Genomic DNA, 12,936 nt, shown 5'->3' with positions numbered 1-12,936 from the left:
ACAAACACATCTGTTGATATAACATCACAGAAAGAATGAAAATGGGCACCAGGAGATGTCCGTGACCTCCCAGTGTTGGGAAGAGATTGTTGTAGTCTGGTTCCTGCTCTCTCCCCTGCAGTTGCTCAGAATGGATGGAGTACCAATTGACTTATGCAGTGGAATTTTTGCTGCAACAGGTTTTGCTGCAACAGGCTGTGTAGCTATTCTGCGTTTGCAGTGCCAACAATGGACCAAAGCCGCAAAAACTCACAAGTGACCCCATTTTTGAATTTGCACCGGTCGAGCAATTATTCAAAAGTGAGCAACTTGAACCCCAAAGGTCAGAGAACAATCTTAACAATATTGGGCTTTGAAAACAAAACATGTTTTAATTCTACAAAAATTTAGCTTTAGCCAAAATGTTTAATTTTCACAAGGAACACTGGAGAGAATCGACCCACAATTTAATGTACAATTTATCCTCAGTATGGTGGTACATACATGGACAAAAACTACTGTTTGGGCACACTGCTGGGCTTGACTTTTGGAGAACAATTTTTGCTAGAATAAATTGTGTACACCAAGTCACATTAGGAGAGTCCCTGAGATGCCAAAAAAACAGAAACCCAAACAAGTGACCCCATCTTGGAAACTACACCTCTCAAGGAATTCATCTTGGGATATAGTGAACATTTTAAACCTACAAGTGATTCTCAGAATTTTAAAGCACTGGGGTGTGAAAGTGAAGAATTTTTCTTCCACTAAAATGTAGCTTTATGCACAACCTTTTAATGAATAAATAAATTTATAGGAAAAAATTTTGCATAACAAAATACGTGGACCAATTTCTCCTGAGTATGCCAATATCCTATATGTGGTTGGAGACTACTTTTTCAAGCACACAGCAAAGCTCAAAGGGAAGAAGCACCATGTCACATTTGAGCCCCTAAAATGCCAAAAAAGCAGAAGTCATCCAACTCATGAATGATCCCATTTTACAAATTACTCTGCTTAGTAGATTAATCTAGAGATGCAGTGAGCATATTGACAGCCCAGGTGTTAAGCAGAATTTTGTACCATTGTGTAATGAAAAAATTAATTAACTTTTTTATAGATTTTGCATTTTCACAAGGGGAAATAGGTAAAAATAGCCCCTTAATTTCTTACACAATTTCTCCTGAACATGGCAATACCCACATGTGGCTGTACAGTACTGTTATACCACATGAAAGGACTCAGGAGGGAAGGAGCGCTATTTGACTTTTGGAGCGCAGGTTTTCCTAGAATAGTTTACGGACTCCTGGCACTTGGGAGCTCTGCAAATAAACAGCAGAAACCCATTACACCCTTCTGGGAATTTATCGACAGGTGTAGTGATGATGCTGACTCCATATAGGTTGTCTAGAAACAAGCACAGATTGGATGTTTTAAAGTTTTTTTGTTGTTGTTTTTTTTTAAATGCAATTTTGTCATTGTAGTGCCCAGCTTGTGCCTTTAGAGAAACTCACCCGGAAAATTTTTAAGTGGACTCTTTGCTCAAGTAAAGGCATTTGGATTTAGGAGTGCAAATTTAGTTGGATTTCTTTTGGGAGGAAACAGAGCCTTTGCACTACCATTAATCCGCCTTTACTTTCGTTAACAGATAACGGACCGGAGTGTGGACTTGTTTTGAGCATGTACCCTACAGTAAGTAAATAAGTAAATAGTAATAGTATATGTAAATAACATAGGGTACAGGGTACTTAGTTAACTTTTTTTTTTTTTTATCAAAAAAGCATCAAAGCCACAGTGTCAATGTGCTCTTACACTTTTCACATATACCAACTTATGCTTTGGCTCATTTCTTTGGTTTTGCTGTGCTTTTTTTTGCTTGTGTTGAGTTGTAGCTGTTATTTATTTATTGATATTATTTTGGAGTACATAATATTTTGGATCTCTTTTGAGGCTCGGTTCATATTTATTCTATGATCTACACTGAGCACTTAGGTATCGATTTCCATTTAAATCTCTAAAATATGTGATTCAGATAGAACCCACCTACAATAACGAAGCAAGCAAAGTTACTCTGGACTCCATCTGACCTCTGATCAGCAGTGTGCACTCTTTTTCTTGTATCTGACCATGCCTAGAAAGACACCTAAAAAGATAGACACAGCTGGATGATAGGACAGACAAGAGTCCAAAGTGACTGCATTTTCCTTATTATATTGAATGTTCTGACAACGGTTTTGTCTGGATAAAGTTTTTTTAAGATTCAAATGGAAAACTTGATGTAAGTGCTCACCATAGAGCAGAGGATAAATGTGTGTCACGCCTTACTGTGATCTTTATGAAGTAGAATGAAAAAATCAACAGCAGTTTAAGAAATGCTTTTATTTCAGTTTTATGCATTTCACCATATGGTATAAGTGACACGACTGGGTCAGTACAATTACAGTGATACCACCTTTCTATTATTTTTTAGGGTTTGCTACCATCACACACTTAAAAAATAAAAAATAAAAATAAAAAAACAAGAAAAAAAAATTATTTTGTGTCAACATATTTTGCAAGCTATACATTTTTTATTTCTTGGCTGATAGTAGTCTGCATGAAGTTTTCTTGGTACTATTTTGGGATACAAAACCTATTTATCCTATTTATCTCTTTCTATTTGACTTTTGAGAGGCAGAATGAACAAAAAAACAGCAATTTAGAAATGGTTTTTATTTTTTTTCTCACAAAATTTACCATGTAGTAAAAATGATGACAGCTTTATTCTTCAGGAGGTACAATTATACAAATGCTACATTTATATAATTTTTATGTTTTGTTTCTTTTATAGATAAAAACAATTTTTTAGAAAACAAAAATTTTTTTTGCTTTGCCATATGATAAGAACAATAGCTATTTTATTTTTAAGCTGATGGAGCAGAGGGAAGTTTGGTTTGGCGGAACAAAATAATGTTTTCAGAGTTAGAATTTTTTCTTTACTTTTTGATCACGTTTTGCTCCATATTGTTTGGCGGTTTAATGAAAAACCATAATCTTTGCATTTTTTTATGGTGTTTAACATAAGGATTAAATAGTGTGACAGTTTTATAGATCAGGTCTTTCCGGACATGGCAATACCAAATATGTAATTTTTTTGCTCATTTTTTGGTGTTGCATGAATATGCATATTTATTGTCAATTTTTTTTCGTTTTTTATTTTGTCTGTTTTTTTTTCTCTACATTTTTATGATTTTAACAAAAAAAAACTTTTAAAATAGGTTAGCATATTTGGCCCTTACTTGCCATGACTAACATTGGCTCTCCACAATATTTTCAGAGGTGCTGGTGTGAAAGGGAGCCCCCACCCTCTCTCAACTTTCTAAATACAGAAATCACAATTGATAGCAGCATTAGGGCTCTTTCACACATCCTGATATTTCCGGTACTGGAAAAATCAGAACAGTACATATAAGTGTCCATGTGTTTAATACTTGTGGCATACGTGCCGCATCAGTACCACACGTACTGCCACCTGGGAATCAGCGGTACAGCTCGCGCCTTTACCCAGCACCGGGTGCTGAAAACAGCTTATATCATTGACGCCTGCTCGCTCTGCGATCAGAGCTAGCAGGAGAGAATGTTGAGAATTGTATTCAATTGATAAGAGAGAGAGCAGGCGGTGACTGATGAATACTCTCATCAGCCGCCGTCTGCTCACACAGTTATCAGTTGAAAACAACCCTCAACATTCTCCCGATAGTGCTGATCACAACACGAGCCAGAGACAGTGATGCGAGTGGTCTTCACCACCTAGTGCCAGGGAACAGCACAAAATGGTACTGCCGATTCTCAGGCGCCAATACGTGTTACACTGATGACACACAGTCATGCATTTGTCATCAGTCTGCACGTGTGCTGGGCAGCTTGCAGCCCGTGCTCCTGTTAAAAAACAGACATATAAGTGTGCCTTGCACACGGACACACAGTCCATGGAAACACACTGACACGTGTACAGACCCATTCACTTGTATGGGTCTACGTGTTTAAGCATCTCCAGTACGTGTAAAATCAGTCGCCACACGTACCGGACACACTGACGTATGAAACAGGATAAAACAGCAAGAGGCAGTGCTGGCACTGGCCATTGCAGCTACAGCAGGTGCATCCATTTACAGGAAATCACTGACTGGAGCAAGTTTTCTGTCATAGGGAACAACACACTGTAGTCTGTTCTGCAGCCACAGCCGGTTGTAGACAGCTCAGTGTGCGTCACTGTCTCATACTGTTCCATTGTCCTTTTTTCAATTAGTGCTGCCTGCTGCACATTTTGTCCTGATTTATCCTATTAGTGGGTTTCCATCCGTATCCTGCTAGATTGTGAAAAAAACACTATATAGGAGTACATAGAGGAGCTTTTTTAGGCCTTGCAGTACCGTTCACGGCTGTCTGCAAGGTCTCTGTGTGAGTTCAGCTCACGCTATTGTCTGTTCTGCGAAAAAAAAGTTAATAAAGTTCACCAAACACTCCACTTTACAGTTGTGTAGGCCACATTAGCTCATATTAAAGTCTAGTCCACACTTTATAAAATTAGTGTTTCTTATTCCTGTTAGCAGCTGTTCCGGAATAAGCACACTAAGCCCTCAGTACTTTTCTGCCTATCTTTATCAGTCTACCAAGATGAAGAAGGCAGGGAGTAAGGCACGTGTTCGTGGAGTTTCTGCTGGGAGATGACATGGGGATTCTGTGCCTGCTGCGGGCACCGGTGACTCATCTGTTGTGAATTCCGCTCTTGGGCTCCCTCCGGTGGTTGTAAGTGGCACTTTTGTGAGTTCTGCTCTTGGGCTCCCTCTTGTGGTTTCAAGTGGTATGGCTGCTCCTTGGAGTTATTTGTCAGCAGCTGCTTCCACTGATCATCTTTTCTGCTCGGCTATTTTTGCCTGGCTCGTTCCTTCAGCCAGTGCCACTTGTAAATGGTTTCTGGTTGGATTCACATCTCTTTGGATTTCCCTGTTATCCTGACCAGTTCAGCAAAGCTAAGTTCTTGCTTGCTCTTTTCTGTCCACAGATTGTGGACTTATCCGTTCTGTGCTTTCTATGTTTGTCCAGCTTATCAGTATGAATTAATTCTGTCTTGCTGGAAGCTCTGGGAAGCAGATTTACCCTCCACACCTTTAGTCAGGTGTGGAGATTTTTTGTGAACTCTGCGTGGATTTTTGTAGTGTTTTATACTGACCGCACAGTATTCCATCCTGTCCTATCTATCAAGCTAGACTGGCCTCCTGTGCTCATCCTGGTTTCATTCTGGGAAAACATGTCTTTTCCCTCTCCACTCACAGTCATTATTTGTGGGGGGCTAATCTATCCATTAGGGATTTTCTCTGAGGCAAGATAGTTTTCCTGCTTCTATCTTTAGGGGTAGTTAGCTCTTAGGCTGTGATGAGGTGCCTAGGGACAGTTAGGAGCATCCCACGGCTACTTCTAGTGTTGTGTTGAGCTTAGGGACTGCAGTCAGTACAGTTACCACTTCCTTCAGAGCTCATTCCATGTTGCTCCTAAACCACCGCATCAGAACACTCATCCTCCCCCAGTTTTAGCAGGGAACAGTCCTTCATGCGCAGCTTTGTAGGAGCTCGCCGTACCCCACTACTGCGAGATGAACAAATTGAAGCCGTTGTCGGATGGATGGCAGCTAACGCATCGACTTCAATTAGTGCCACATCCTCTCAGGCACAGAGCACTGAAGAGCACCCATCTGTCTCTTCACCACCTGCCAAATTGCCCAGGCAGTCAGAGAGCCCAGGACAGGAGCCATCTCTACTTCTGTTCTCTGAATCTCTTGGCTTGGAAAGAGGGGGCCAGCCAAGCAGCATTCTAGAATCTGAAGAGGTAGTATGCAGTAATGTGCAACAGCTTTGTCTCTCTGAATCTGAAGAGGCGGGTGGGCCAGTGCCTACGGTCACCACAACTCAGTACGCATCTGATGATGAGACTCAGATACCACTTTCTGGTGCGTACTGTGCTGCCGAGACTACCCAAGAGAAGCAGTTGTTGGAAGAGGGTAGTGTAGATGATGAGGTCCTTGACCCATCATGGCGTGAGGTACAGGACGGTGGTGGGAGCAGCTCTGAGGAAGAGATTCCCCGAATGGCCCAAAAAGGAGGGAGAGGGAGGGGGAAGACTGCGTTGCCTGTAGCCTCCACCTCGGCACCCATTAGGAGCATGCCTCTTCCAAAACCCAAAACGGGCGCTCCCAAGACTCGCAGTGCCTGGTCCTTTTTTGACACAGTTGCAGATGACATATGCTTTGTCAAATGCAAGCTGTGTAATCAGAAAGTCAAAAGAGGGGAAAGTGTCAGCAACCTCAATACCACAAATATGTGGAAACATGTGCGGACCAAGCACGTGGTAGAGTTACACAAACACACTGAAGACCTAGGCCAACCTACAGCGGCACCTACCACCTCTTCAGCTCGTGTTGTAGCCTCTTCCTCCAGCACACACACAGCTGGTTCGGCTTCCTCACAGGATCGCCATGGAAGAACCTCTGGCACTGTTGTACAGAGACCCAGTGTAATTCCACCCCCAGCACCAAATTCCCTGTCATCCTCACACTCTCAGCCCAGTCTACAGCCATCGGTAGCACAGGCATGGGAGGAAAGGTGGCCATTCTCGGCAAACCACCCCGAGCACAGGCTCTGAATGCTGGCATTGCAAAACTGATGTCCCTTGAAATGCTGTCATTCAGGCTGGTGGAGACTGACACCTTCCGTAACTTGATGGTATTGGCAGTCCCACAATACAACGTGCCCAGCCGCTTTTATTTCAGCAGGCAAGCCGTCCCTGCCCTGCAAAAGCATGTGGAGGGAAACATTAAACGTGCGCTACTAAACGCAGTCAGTAGCAAGGTCCACCTCACCACCGATGCGTGGACCAGTCACCATGGACAGGGACGATACTCCCTCAGTGCCCGTTGGGTAAATGTTGTGGAGCCGGGTAAAGATCTTGAGAGTGGCGCTGTACGTGTTCTGCCAACTCCAAGAATTGCAGGAATCCAGTCTGTACACATTGACTCCTCCTCATACTCCAGTTCCTCTGAATCATCGCTGCAGGAGCAGTCACAGTCCACCTCTACATGGACCCGTGAACGCTTACCTGTTGCGACCGATATGAGCACAGCCATGGCCAAACGTCAACAGGCCGTATTGAAATTAATTTCTTTGGGAATCGAAGCCACACAGCGCAGGAGCTCTGGAATGCCATCAAGTAGGAGAGCGACGTGTGGTTTGTGTCAGCGAATCTCCAGCCAGGCATGGTAGTGTGATACAATGGCCAAAATCTGGTGGCAGCTCTGGGCCTAGGCAACCTCACTCACATCCCATGTTTGGCACGTGCTCAACTTGGTCGTGAAGAGTTTTTTTTTTTTAGGGACTATCCGGATCTTGATGCACTGCTTCACAATGTCCGCCTAGACCAGCTCTGCAGTGCCAATTCCGCCTTCCGGAACATCGCATCATATGTGACCTACCCACAGGTGGAATTCAACATTACATATGTTGGAGCAGTTGTGTGAGCAGCAGCCAGCAGCAATGGAGTACCAGCTGCATCAGGCGCAAAAAAGTCGCACTGCGCGCCGTTCAGACTTCACAACCACTGAGTGGGCCACTATGAAGGACATCTGCCAGGTTTTGCGTGCTTTCGATGATTCCACGTGGATGGCAAGTGCAGATGATGCACTAGTCAGCCTGACTATCCCCTTATCTGCCTGGTTGAAAAAACACTGCAAGCGCTAAGGGAGGAGGTTATGGAAGAGGTGGAGGATGAGGAGTCACAAATGCCATCTGCTTCTGGACAATCTGCGCAACGTGGTTCCTCACAAAGGCCTAGGCAGGGGACACTTTGTGATGAGGAGGAGTCAATGGATGAGGAAGACATCTGTCCAGAGGAGGGAGTTACACAATGCCCCAGTAGTCAGTATGTAGAGCGAGGGTGGGGTGATGCAGAGCAGGCAGAGATCACGCCTCAAGCAGGGGACAGCGTTTCTTGGCCAGTTGGCAGTCTGCAGCACATGGTTGATTTCATGCTGCAGTGCCTGACAAATGACCACTGCATCGCCCACATTCTCACACGGCTGATTATTGGGTGTACACCCTCCTAGATCCTCGCTACCGGGACACTTACAAAGCCTCATAACACCGTTGAACCGGGAGCGTAAAATGCGGGAGAACCAAGACACACTGGTGCATTCCATCATCTTCTCCAGTCCAACTGAGAGCAGTGCTGCTAGTGCTTTACAAAGCAGCTCAGTGCGTCGAGGCAGTGGAGGAAACTCTGCACAAAGAGGGAGCAGAAGCAGTGCCTCAACACAAGGCAAGACCAGTATGGCCCAACTGTGGCAAACATTTGTGTGCCCGCCACAAATGTCTACACCATCACAGACGGCTCCAGTCAGCAGGAGGCAACGTTTCCGTCAGATGGTGACAGACTCATTTGTCTTGCCCTCTCAGTGTACTCCGACACGGCTCTTCCCCCTTCAAGTTTTGGGTCTCTAAGCTGGATACATGGCCAGAGCTTAGCCAGTATGCATTGGAGGTGCTGGCTTGCCCTGCTGCTAGTGTATTATCGGAACGCATCTTTAGTGCCGCAGGTGGTGTACTAACAGACCGTCGCAGGCGACTATCCTCCGATAACGTTGACAGGCTTACTTTTCTGAAAATGAACAAGGCCTGGATCTCGCAGGAATTTGCCACTCCTCTTCCAGATTAAATAATTGGTTGGCAATAGTATCCAGGTCTCCTGTTGTGTTCATGTTTCTACCACCTGAACTGCAATCCCTGGGCTCCAACACCGCCAGTTGCTGCTCAGAAGTGCCGTCTGCACAGTCAACACATGACCCAGTGTTATTGGGTTTCAGTAACGTCAACTGATCCCCAGCTGTGTATCCGGCAATTGATCCTGCTACCTCCACATTCACACTACCACAGATTTGAAACTTGCTCCAATTAGGCCTCAGCCTACACTCTGCTTCTCCTGGATTCCCTGGGCTCCAACACCGCCAGTAAATGCTCAGAAGTGCCATCTGCACAGTCAACACTTGCTGCCGTGTTATTGGGGTTCAGCAACGTCAGCTGATCCCCTTCTGTGTATCCGGCAATTTCTCCTGCTCCCTCCACACTCACACTACCACAGATTTGAAACTTGCTCCAATTAGGTCTCGGCCTACACTCTGTTTCTCCTGTAATCCCTGGACTCCAACACCGCCAGTTGCTGATCGGAAGTGCTGTCTGCACAGTCAACACTTGCTGCCATGTTATTGGGGTTCAGTAATGTCAGCTGATCCCCTGCTGTGTATCCGGCAATTTTTCCTGCTCCCTCCACACTAAGACTACAACAGCTATTAAACTTTCACCAATTAGGCCTCGGCCTACACTATGCTTCTAGCATTGACCCTGGGCTCCAACACCGGCAGTTGCTGCCTGGAAGTGCTGTCTACACAGTCAACAGTTGCTCCTCTGTTATTGGGGTTCAGTAACGCCAGCTGCTCCCCTGCTGTGTGTGCGGCAATGTCTCCTGCTCCCTCCACAATGAGACTACAACAGATATTAAACTTGCTCCAATTAGGCCTCGGCCTACACTCTGCTTCTCCTGGATTCCCTGGGCTCCAACACCCCCAGTTGCTGCCCGGAAGTGCTGTCTACACAGTCAACAGTTGCTCCTGTTATTGGGGTTCAGTAATGCCAGCTGCTCCCCTGCTGTGTGTGCGGCAATTTCTCCACTCAGTTTCTAGCATTGACCCTCCACCTTCTTCAGACTGTGCGGCGTCAGCTGATCCCTAATCGCCGTGGCATGCGCTTAGGGATCAGCTGACGCCAAACAGTCTGAAGAAGGCGGAAGGAGATGAGTGAGAGGCGAAGATATGCACTGCGCATGCCCATGAAACCCAGCCCCGCAGTGTGAATAATTCAGAAGACACTGCGGGGAGAGATCTCGGGCAGCGCGGCCGCACAGGTGCAGTCAGCCTGACAACAAATTATGTCAGAAGACGGGCAGCGCTTTCTGCGCATGCCCAAGGGATAACATAACAGTGCAGGCTCCGGGACAGATTCAAACAACGCTGAGGAGGCGGCGCCCGGCGTCAAGGGGGTATGAATGACAGCTGTGCTGCATCTCATTAAAAAGGAAAGTCTCACCTCCGGGACGGTTTCACGGTAAGAGGGGGCACATTTTATAAGTTTTAACTTCAGCGTGTGCAAGGAGCATAAGTAAAAGAGCCACCTTTTCCTTGTGCTGCATTAGTGCTGCACAAGCTGGCTCTTTTAGTTACAAACGCCTGGGGAGGTTACAGGTTCCCTTTCAACTTGCTCCAATTAGGCCTCAGCCTACACTCTGTTTCTCCTGTAATCCCTGGGCTCCAACACCGCCAGTTGTTGCTCAGAAGTGTCTTTGTCACAGGTATTCCCTCCTGCCCAGCCTGGTTCCAGCACGCCAGCTGTTTCCAGGTAGTGTCAAGGTCACTTTGCCTCCAATATGTTGTCCTGTCGGGTTGCGGTAGGGTTAGCCAACTCTGTGGTGTCTGCAGTTTAGGTGCTTCCTATGTGGGCTGCGGGAACTGGAAATGAAGGCTGGTTCCGTAGTGCCAATAGGACAAGCTCCCCCTGTAGGACTGTGGGTTTCCGGCTCGCGGCCTAGTAATTTTTTTTTCCTGTGGACCTTCTGCTTTCTATCTGAGATAAAGCACCATTAGCTGGTTCTTTGGGAGACAATCTTGAATAGGTCCCACTGGTTCCAGTACCGTCAGCTGGTTCCAGGCAGAGACTTTGGCTTAGGTGCCTCCTTCTGGGTATCCGAGTTCCACCAACGTCTGGTGGTCCTTGGTAGTGCTTTCTGGCACAGTAACCTCCTGCTTAGTAACCGGGTTCCAGTACCGTCAGCTAGTCCACGGTAGTTCCATTGGCTCTTGTACCTTCTGCTACCCATCCGGGTTCCAGTACCGTCAGCTGATTCTCGGCAGTGTCTTTTGCTCTTGTACCTTCTGCTCCCCATCCTGGTTCCAGTATCGTCAGCTGGTTCTAGGCAGAGCCTTTGGCTTAGGTGCCTCCTTCTGGGTATCCGAGTTCCACCAATGTCTTGTGGTCCTTGGTAGTGCTTTCTGGCACGGGTACCTCCTGGTTAGTAACCGGGTTTTAGCACCGTCAGCTGGTCCTCGGTAGTTCCATTGGCTCTTGTACCTTCTGCTACCCATCCGGGTTCCAGTACAGTCAGCTGGTTCTCGGCAGTGTCTTTGGCTCTTGTACCTTCTGCTCCCCATCCTGGTTGCAGTACCGTCAGCTGGTTCCAGGCAGAGCCTTTGGCTTAGGTGCCTCATTCTGGGTATCCGAGTTCCACGAACATCTGGTGGTCCTTGGTAGTGCTTTCTGGCACGGGTACCTCCTGCTTAGTAACCGGGTTCCAGTACCATCAGCTGGTCCTCGGTAGTTCCATTGGCTCTTCTACCTTCGGGTAGCCATCCGGGTTTCAGTACCGTCACCTGGTTCTCGGCAATTCCTCAGCCTTCTTGTACCTTCTGCTACATTTCCAAGTTCAAGACCCTAAAGACGACGATCCTGAAGACCACCCCGAAGAAGACGACGACCCTGGAGACGACGACCCTGAAGACCACCCCGAAGAAGACGACGACCCCGGAGACGACGACCCTGGAGACGACGACCCTGAAGACTGAGAAGCAGAAGAACAAGAAGCTGCAGAACAAAAAGCAGATGAACATTAAGCATAAGACTAAAAATCAGAGCAAAAGATATTATCTAAATTATAAGCAGAAGAAGACTAAGCAGTGTATGGGGGTGAGTCCGTTCCTCCTCGTGTTGCCCCTGGAAAAAAACGTGCTGCTGCAGGCCAAACTGAACACGGACAAATCCTGTTGTAAATCTTTTGTGACAGGCAGAACGGAAGGTGTAATCTTCAAACATTTATAGATAACAACTACAGGAATGCCTGTCACAAATAAGAATATGATGAAGAAGAAGAATATGAAGAAGTAGAATATGAAGAAGAATAATAGTTGAATAAAAAGAATATGAAGATGTAAAAAAAAGAATAAAAGGAAGAAGGTGAAGAAGAAGAAGATGAATAAGGTGAAGGAGAAATTGATGAAAAAGATGCTGCTGCTGAAGATGATGAAGAAGAAAGTGTGGGAGAAGTAAAAAAAGAAGGTGAAGAGCATAGAAGTAGTGGAACATAAATATCTGACAAAATATAAAAAATCTCTGAACGTCTTAAAAAAAAATTAATTCCTGCTATTCCATTTGATTGGGCTAATCAAATGACTTATGCCTTTAATGTCTCCTCCACCTCCAATACATCCTACATTATTCTTCGTTGTTTGCCTTCATGTAGAATTAACCTACAAGGAAAGAAAGTGTTTATTTTAATTCCGATATTTTGTCCCATTGACTTGCATTGGTATCGGGTATCGGTATCGGCGATATCTGATATTTTTTGGATATCGGCCGATCCAATCTGATACCAATATTTCCGAATATCGGAAGGTATCGCTCAACACTATACACGAGTCACTGTCCCAGAAAAACAGCGGGGAAGTGCTGGCACTGCGCTGGCAGTGAATATTCATTTCTCTTACAGCACGCAGATACAGCCACAGCCGCCAGCTTCCAGCACAGCACACATCCTACATACCTTCCCTGCGCGCCCTCGCTGCATCTCGTTCCGGCCGATGCCAGCAGCTCTTCCAGAGGAGTAACATATGTTCCCTGCTCATTAAGGTAATGAATATTCACGTATATCCACTCCCATTGGCATGGAGTGAATATTCATTACCTTAATGAGCGGTGACATGTGATCGCTTGGCAGGGAGAGCTGCTGGCGCCAGAAGGAGAGGCAGCGAGTGTATACAGGGAAGGTAAGAGGTTTTTTTTTTATAGGAACCATGCATACAAGGCCATGGATGGAGAGTTATGCATACAACGA

At 45.8% G+C, this 12,936-nt stretch overlaps 1 protein-coding gene across 2 annotated transcripts in view; it reads right to left on the bottom strand.

The window, feature by feature from the left end:
* Nucleotides 1–12,936, bottom strand: part of LYST (lysosomal trafficking regulator) — a 604,516-nt gene that overhangs the window by 528,173 nt on the left and 63,407 nt on the right. The window lies entirely within an intron of this gene.

Source organism: Ranitomeya imitator, chromosome 5 (genome assembly GCF_032444005.1).
Source record: "Ranitomeya imitator isolate aRanImi1 chromosome 5, aRanImi1.pri, whole genome shotgun sequence".
NCBI classification, from domain to species: domain Eukaryota; kingdom Metazoa; phylum Chordata; class Amphibia; order Anura; family Dendrobatidae; genus Ranitomeya; species Ranitomeya imitator.
Note: the sequence above shows the minus strand (reverse complement) of the source record. Positions and strands in the feature narration are given on the sequence as shown.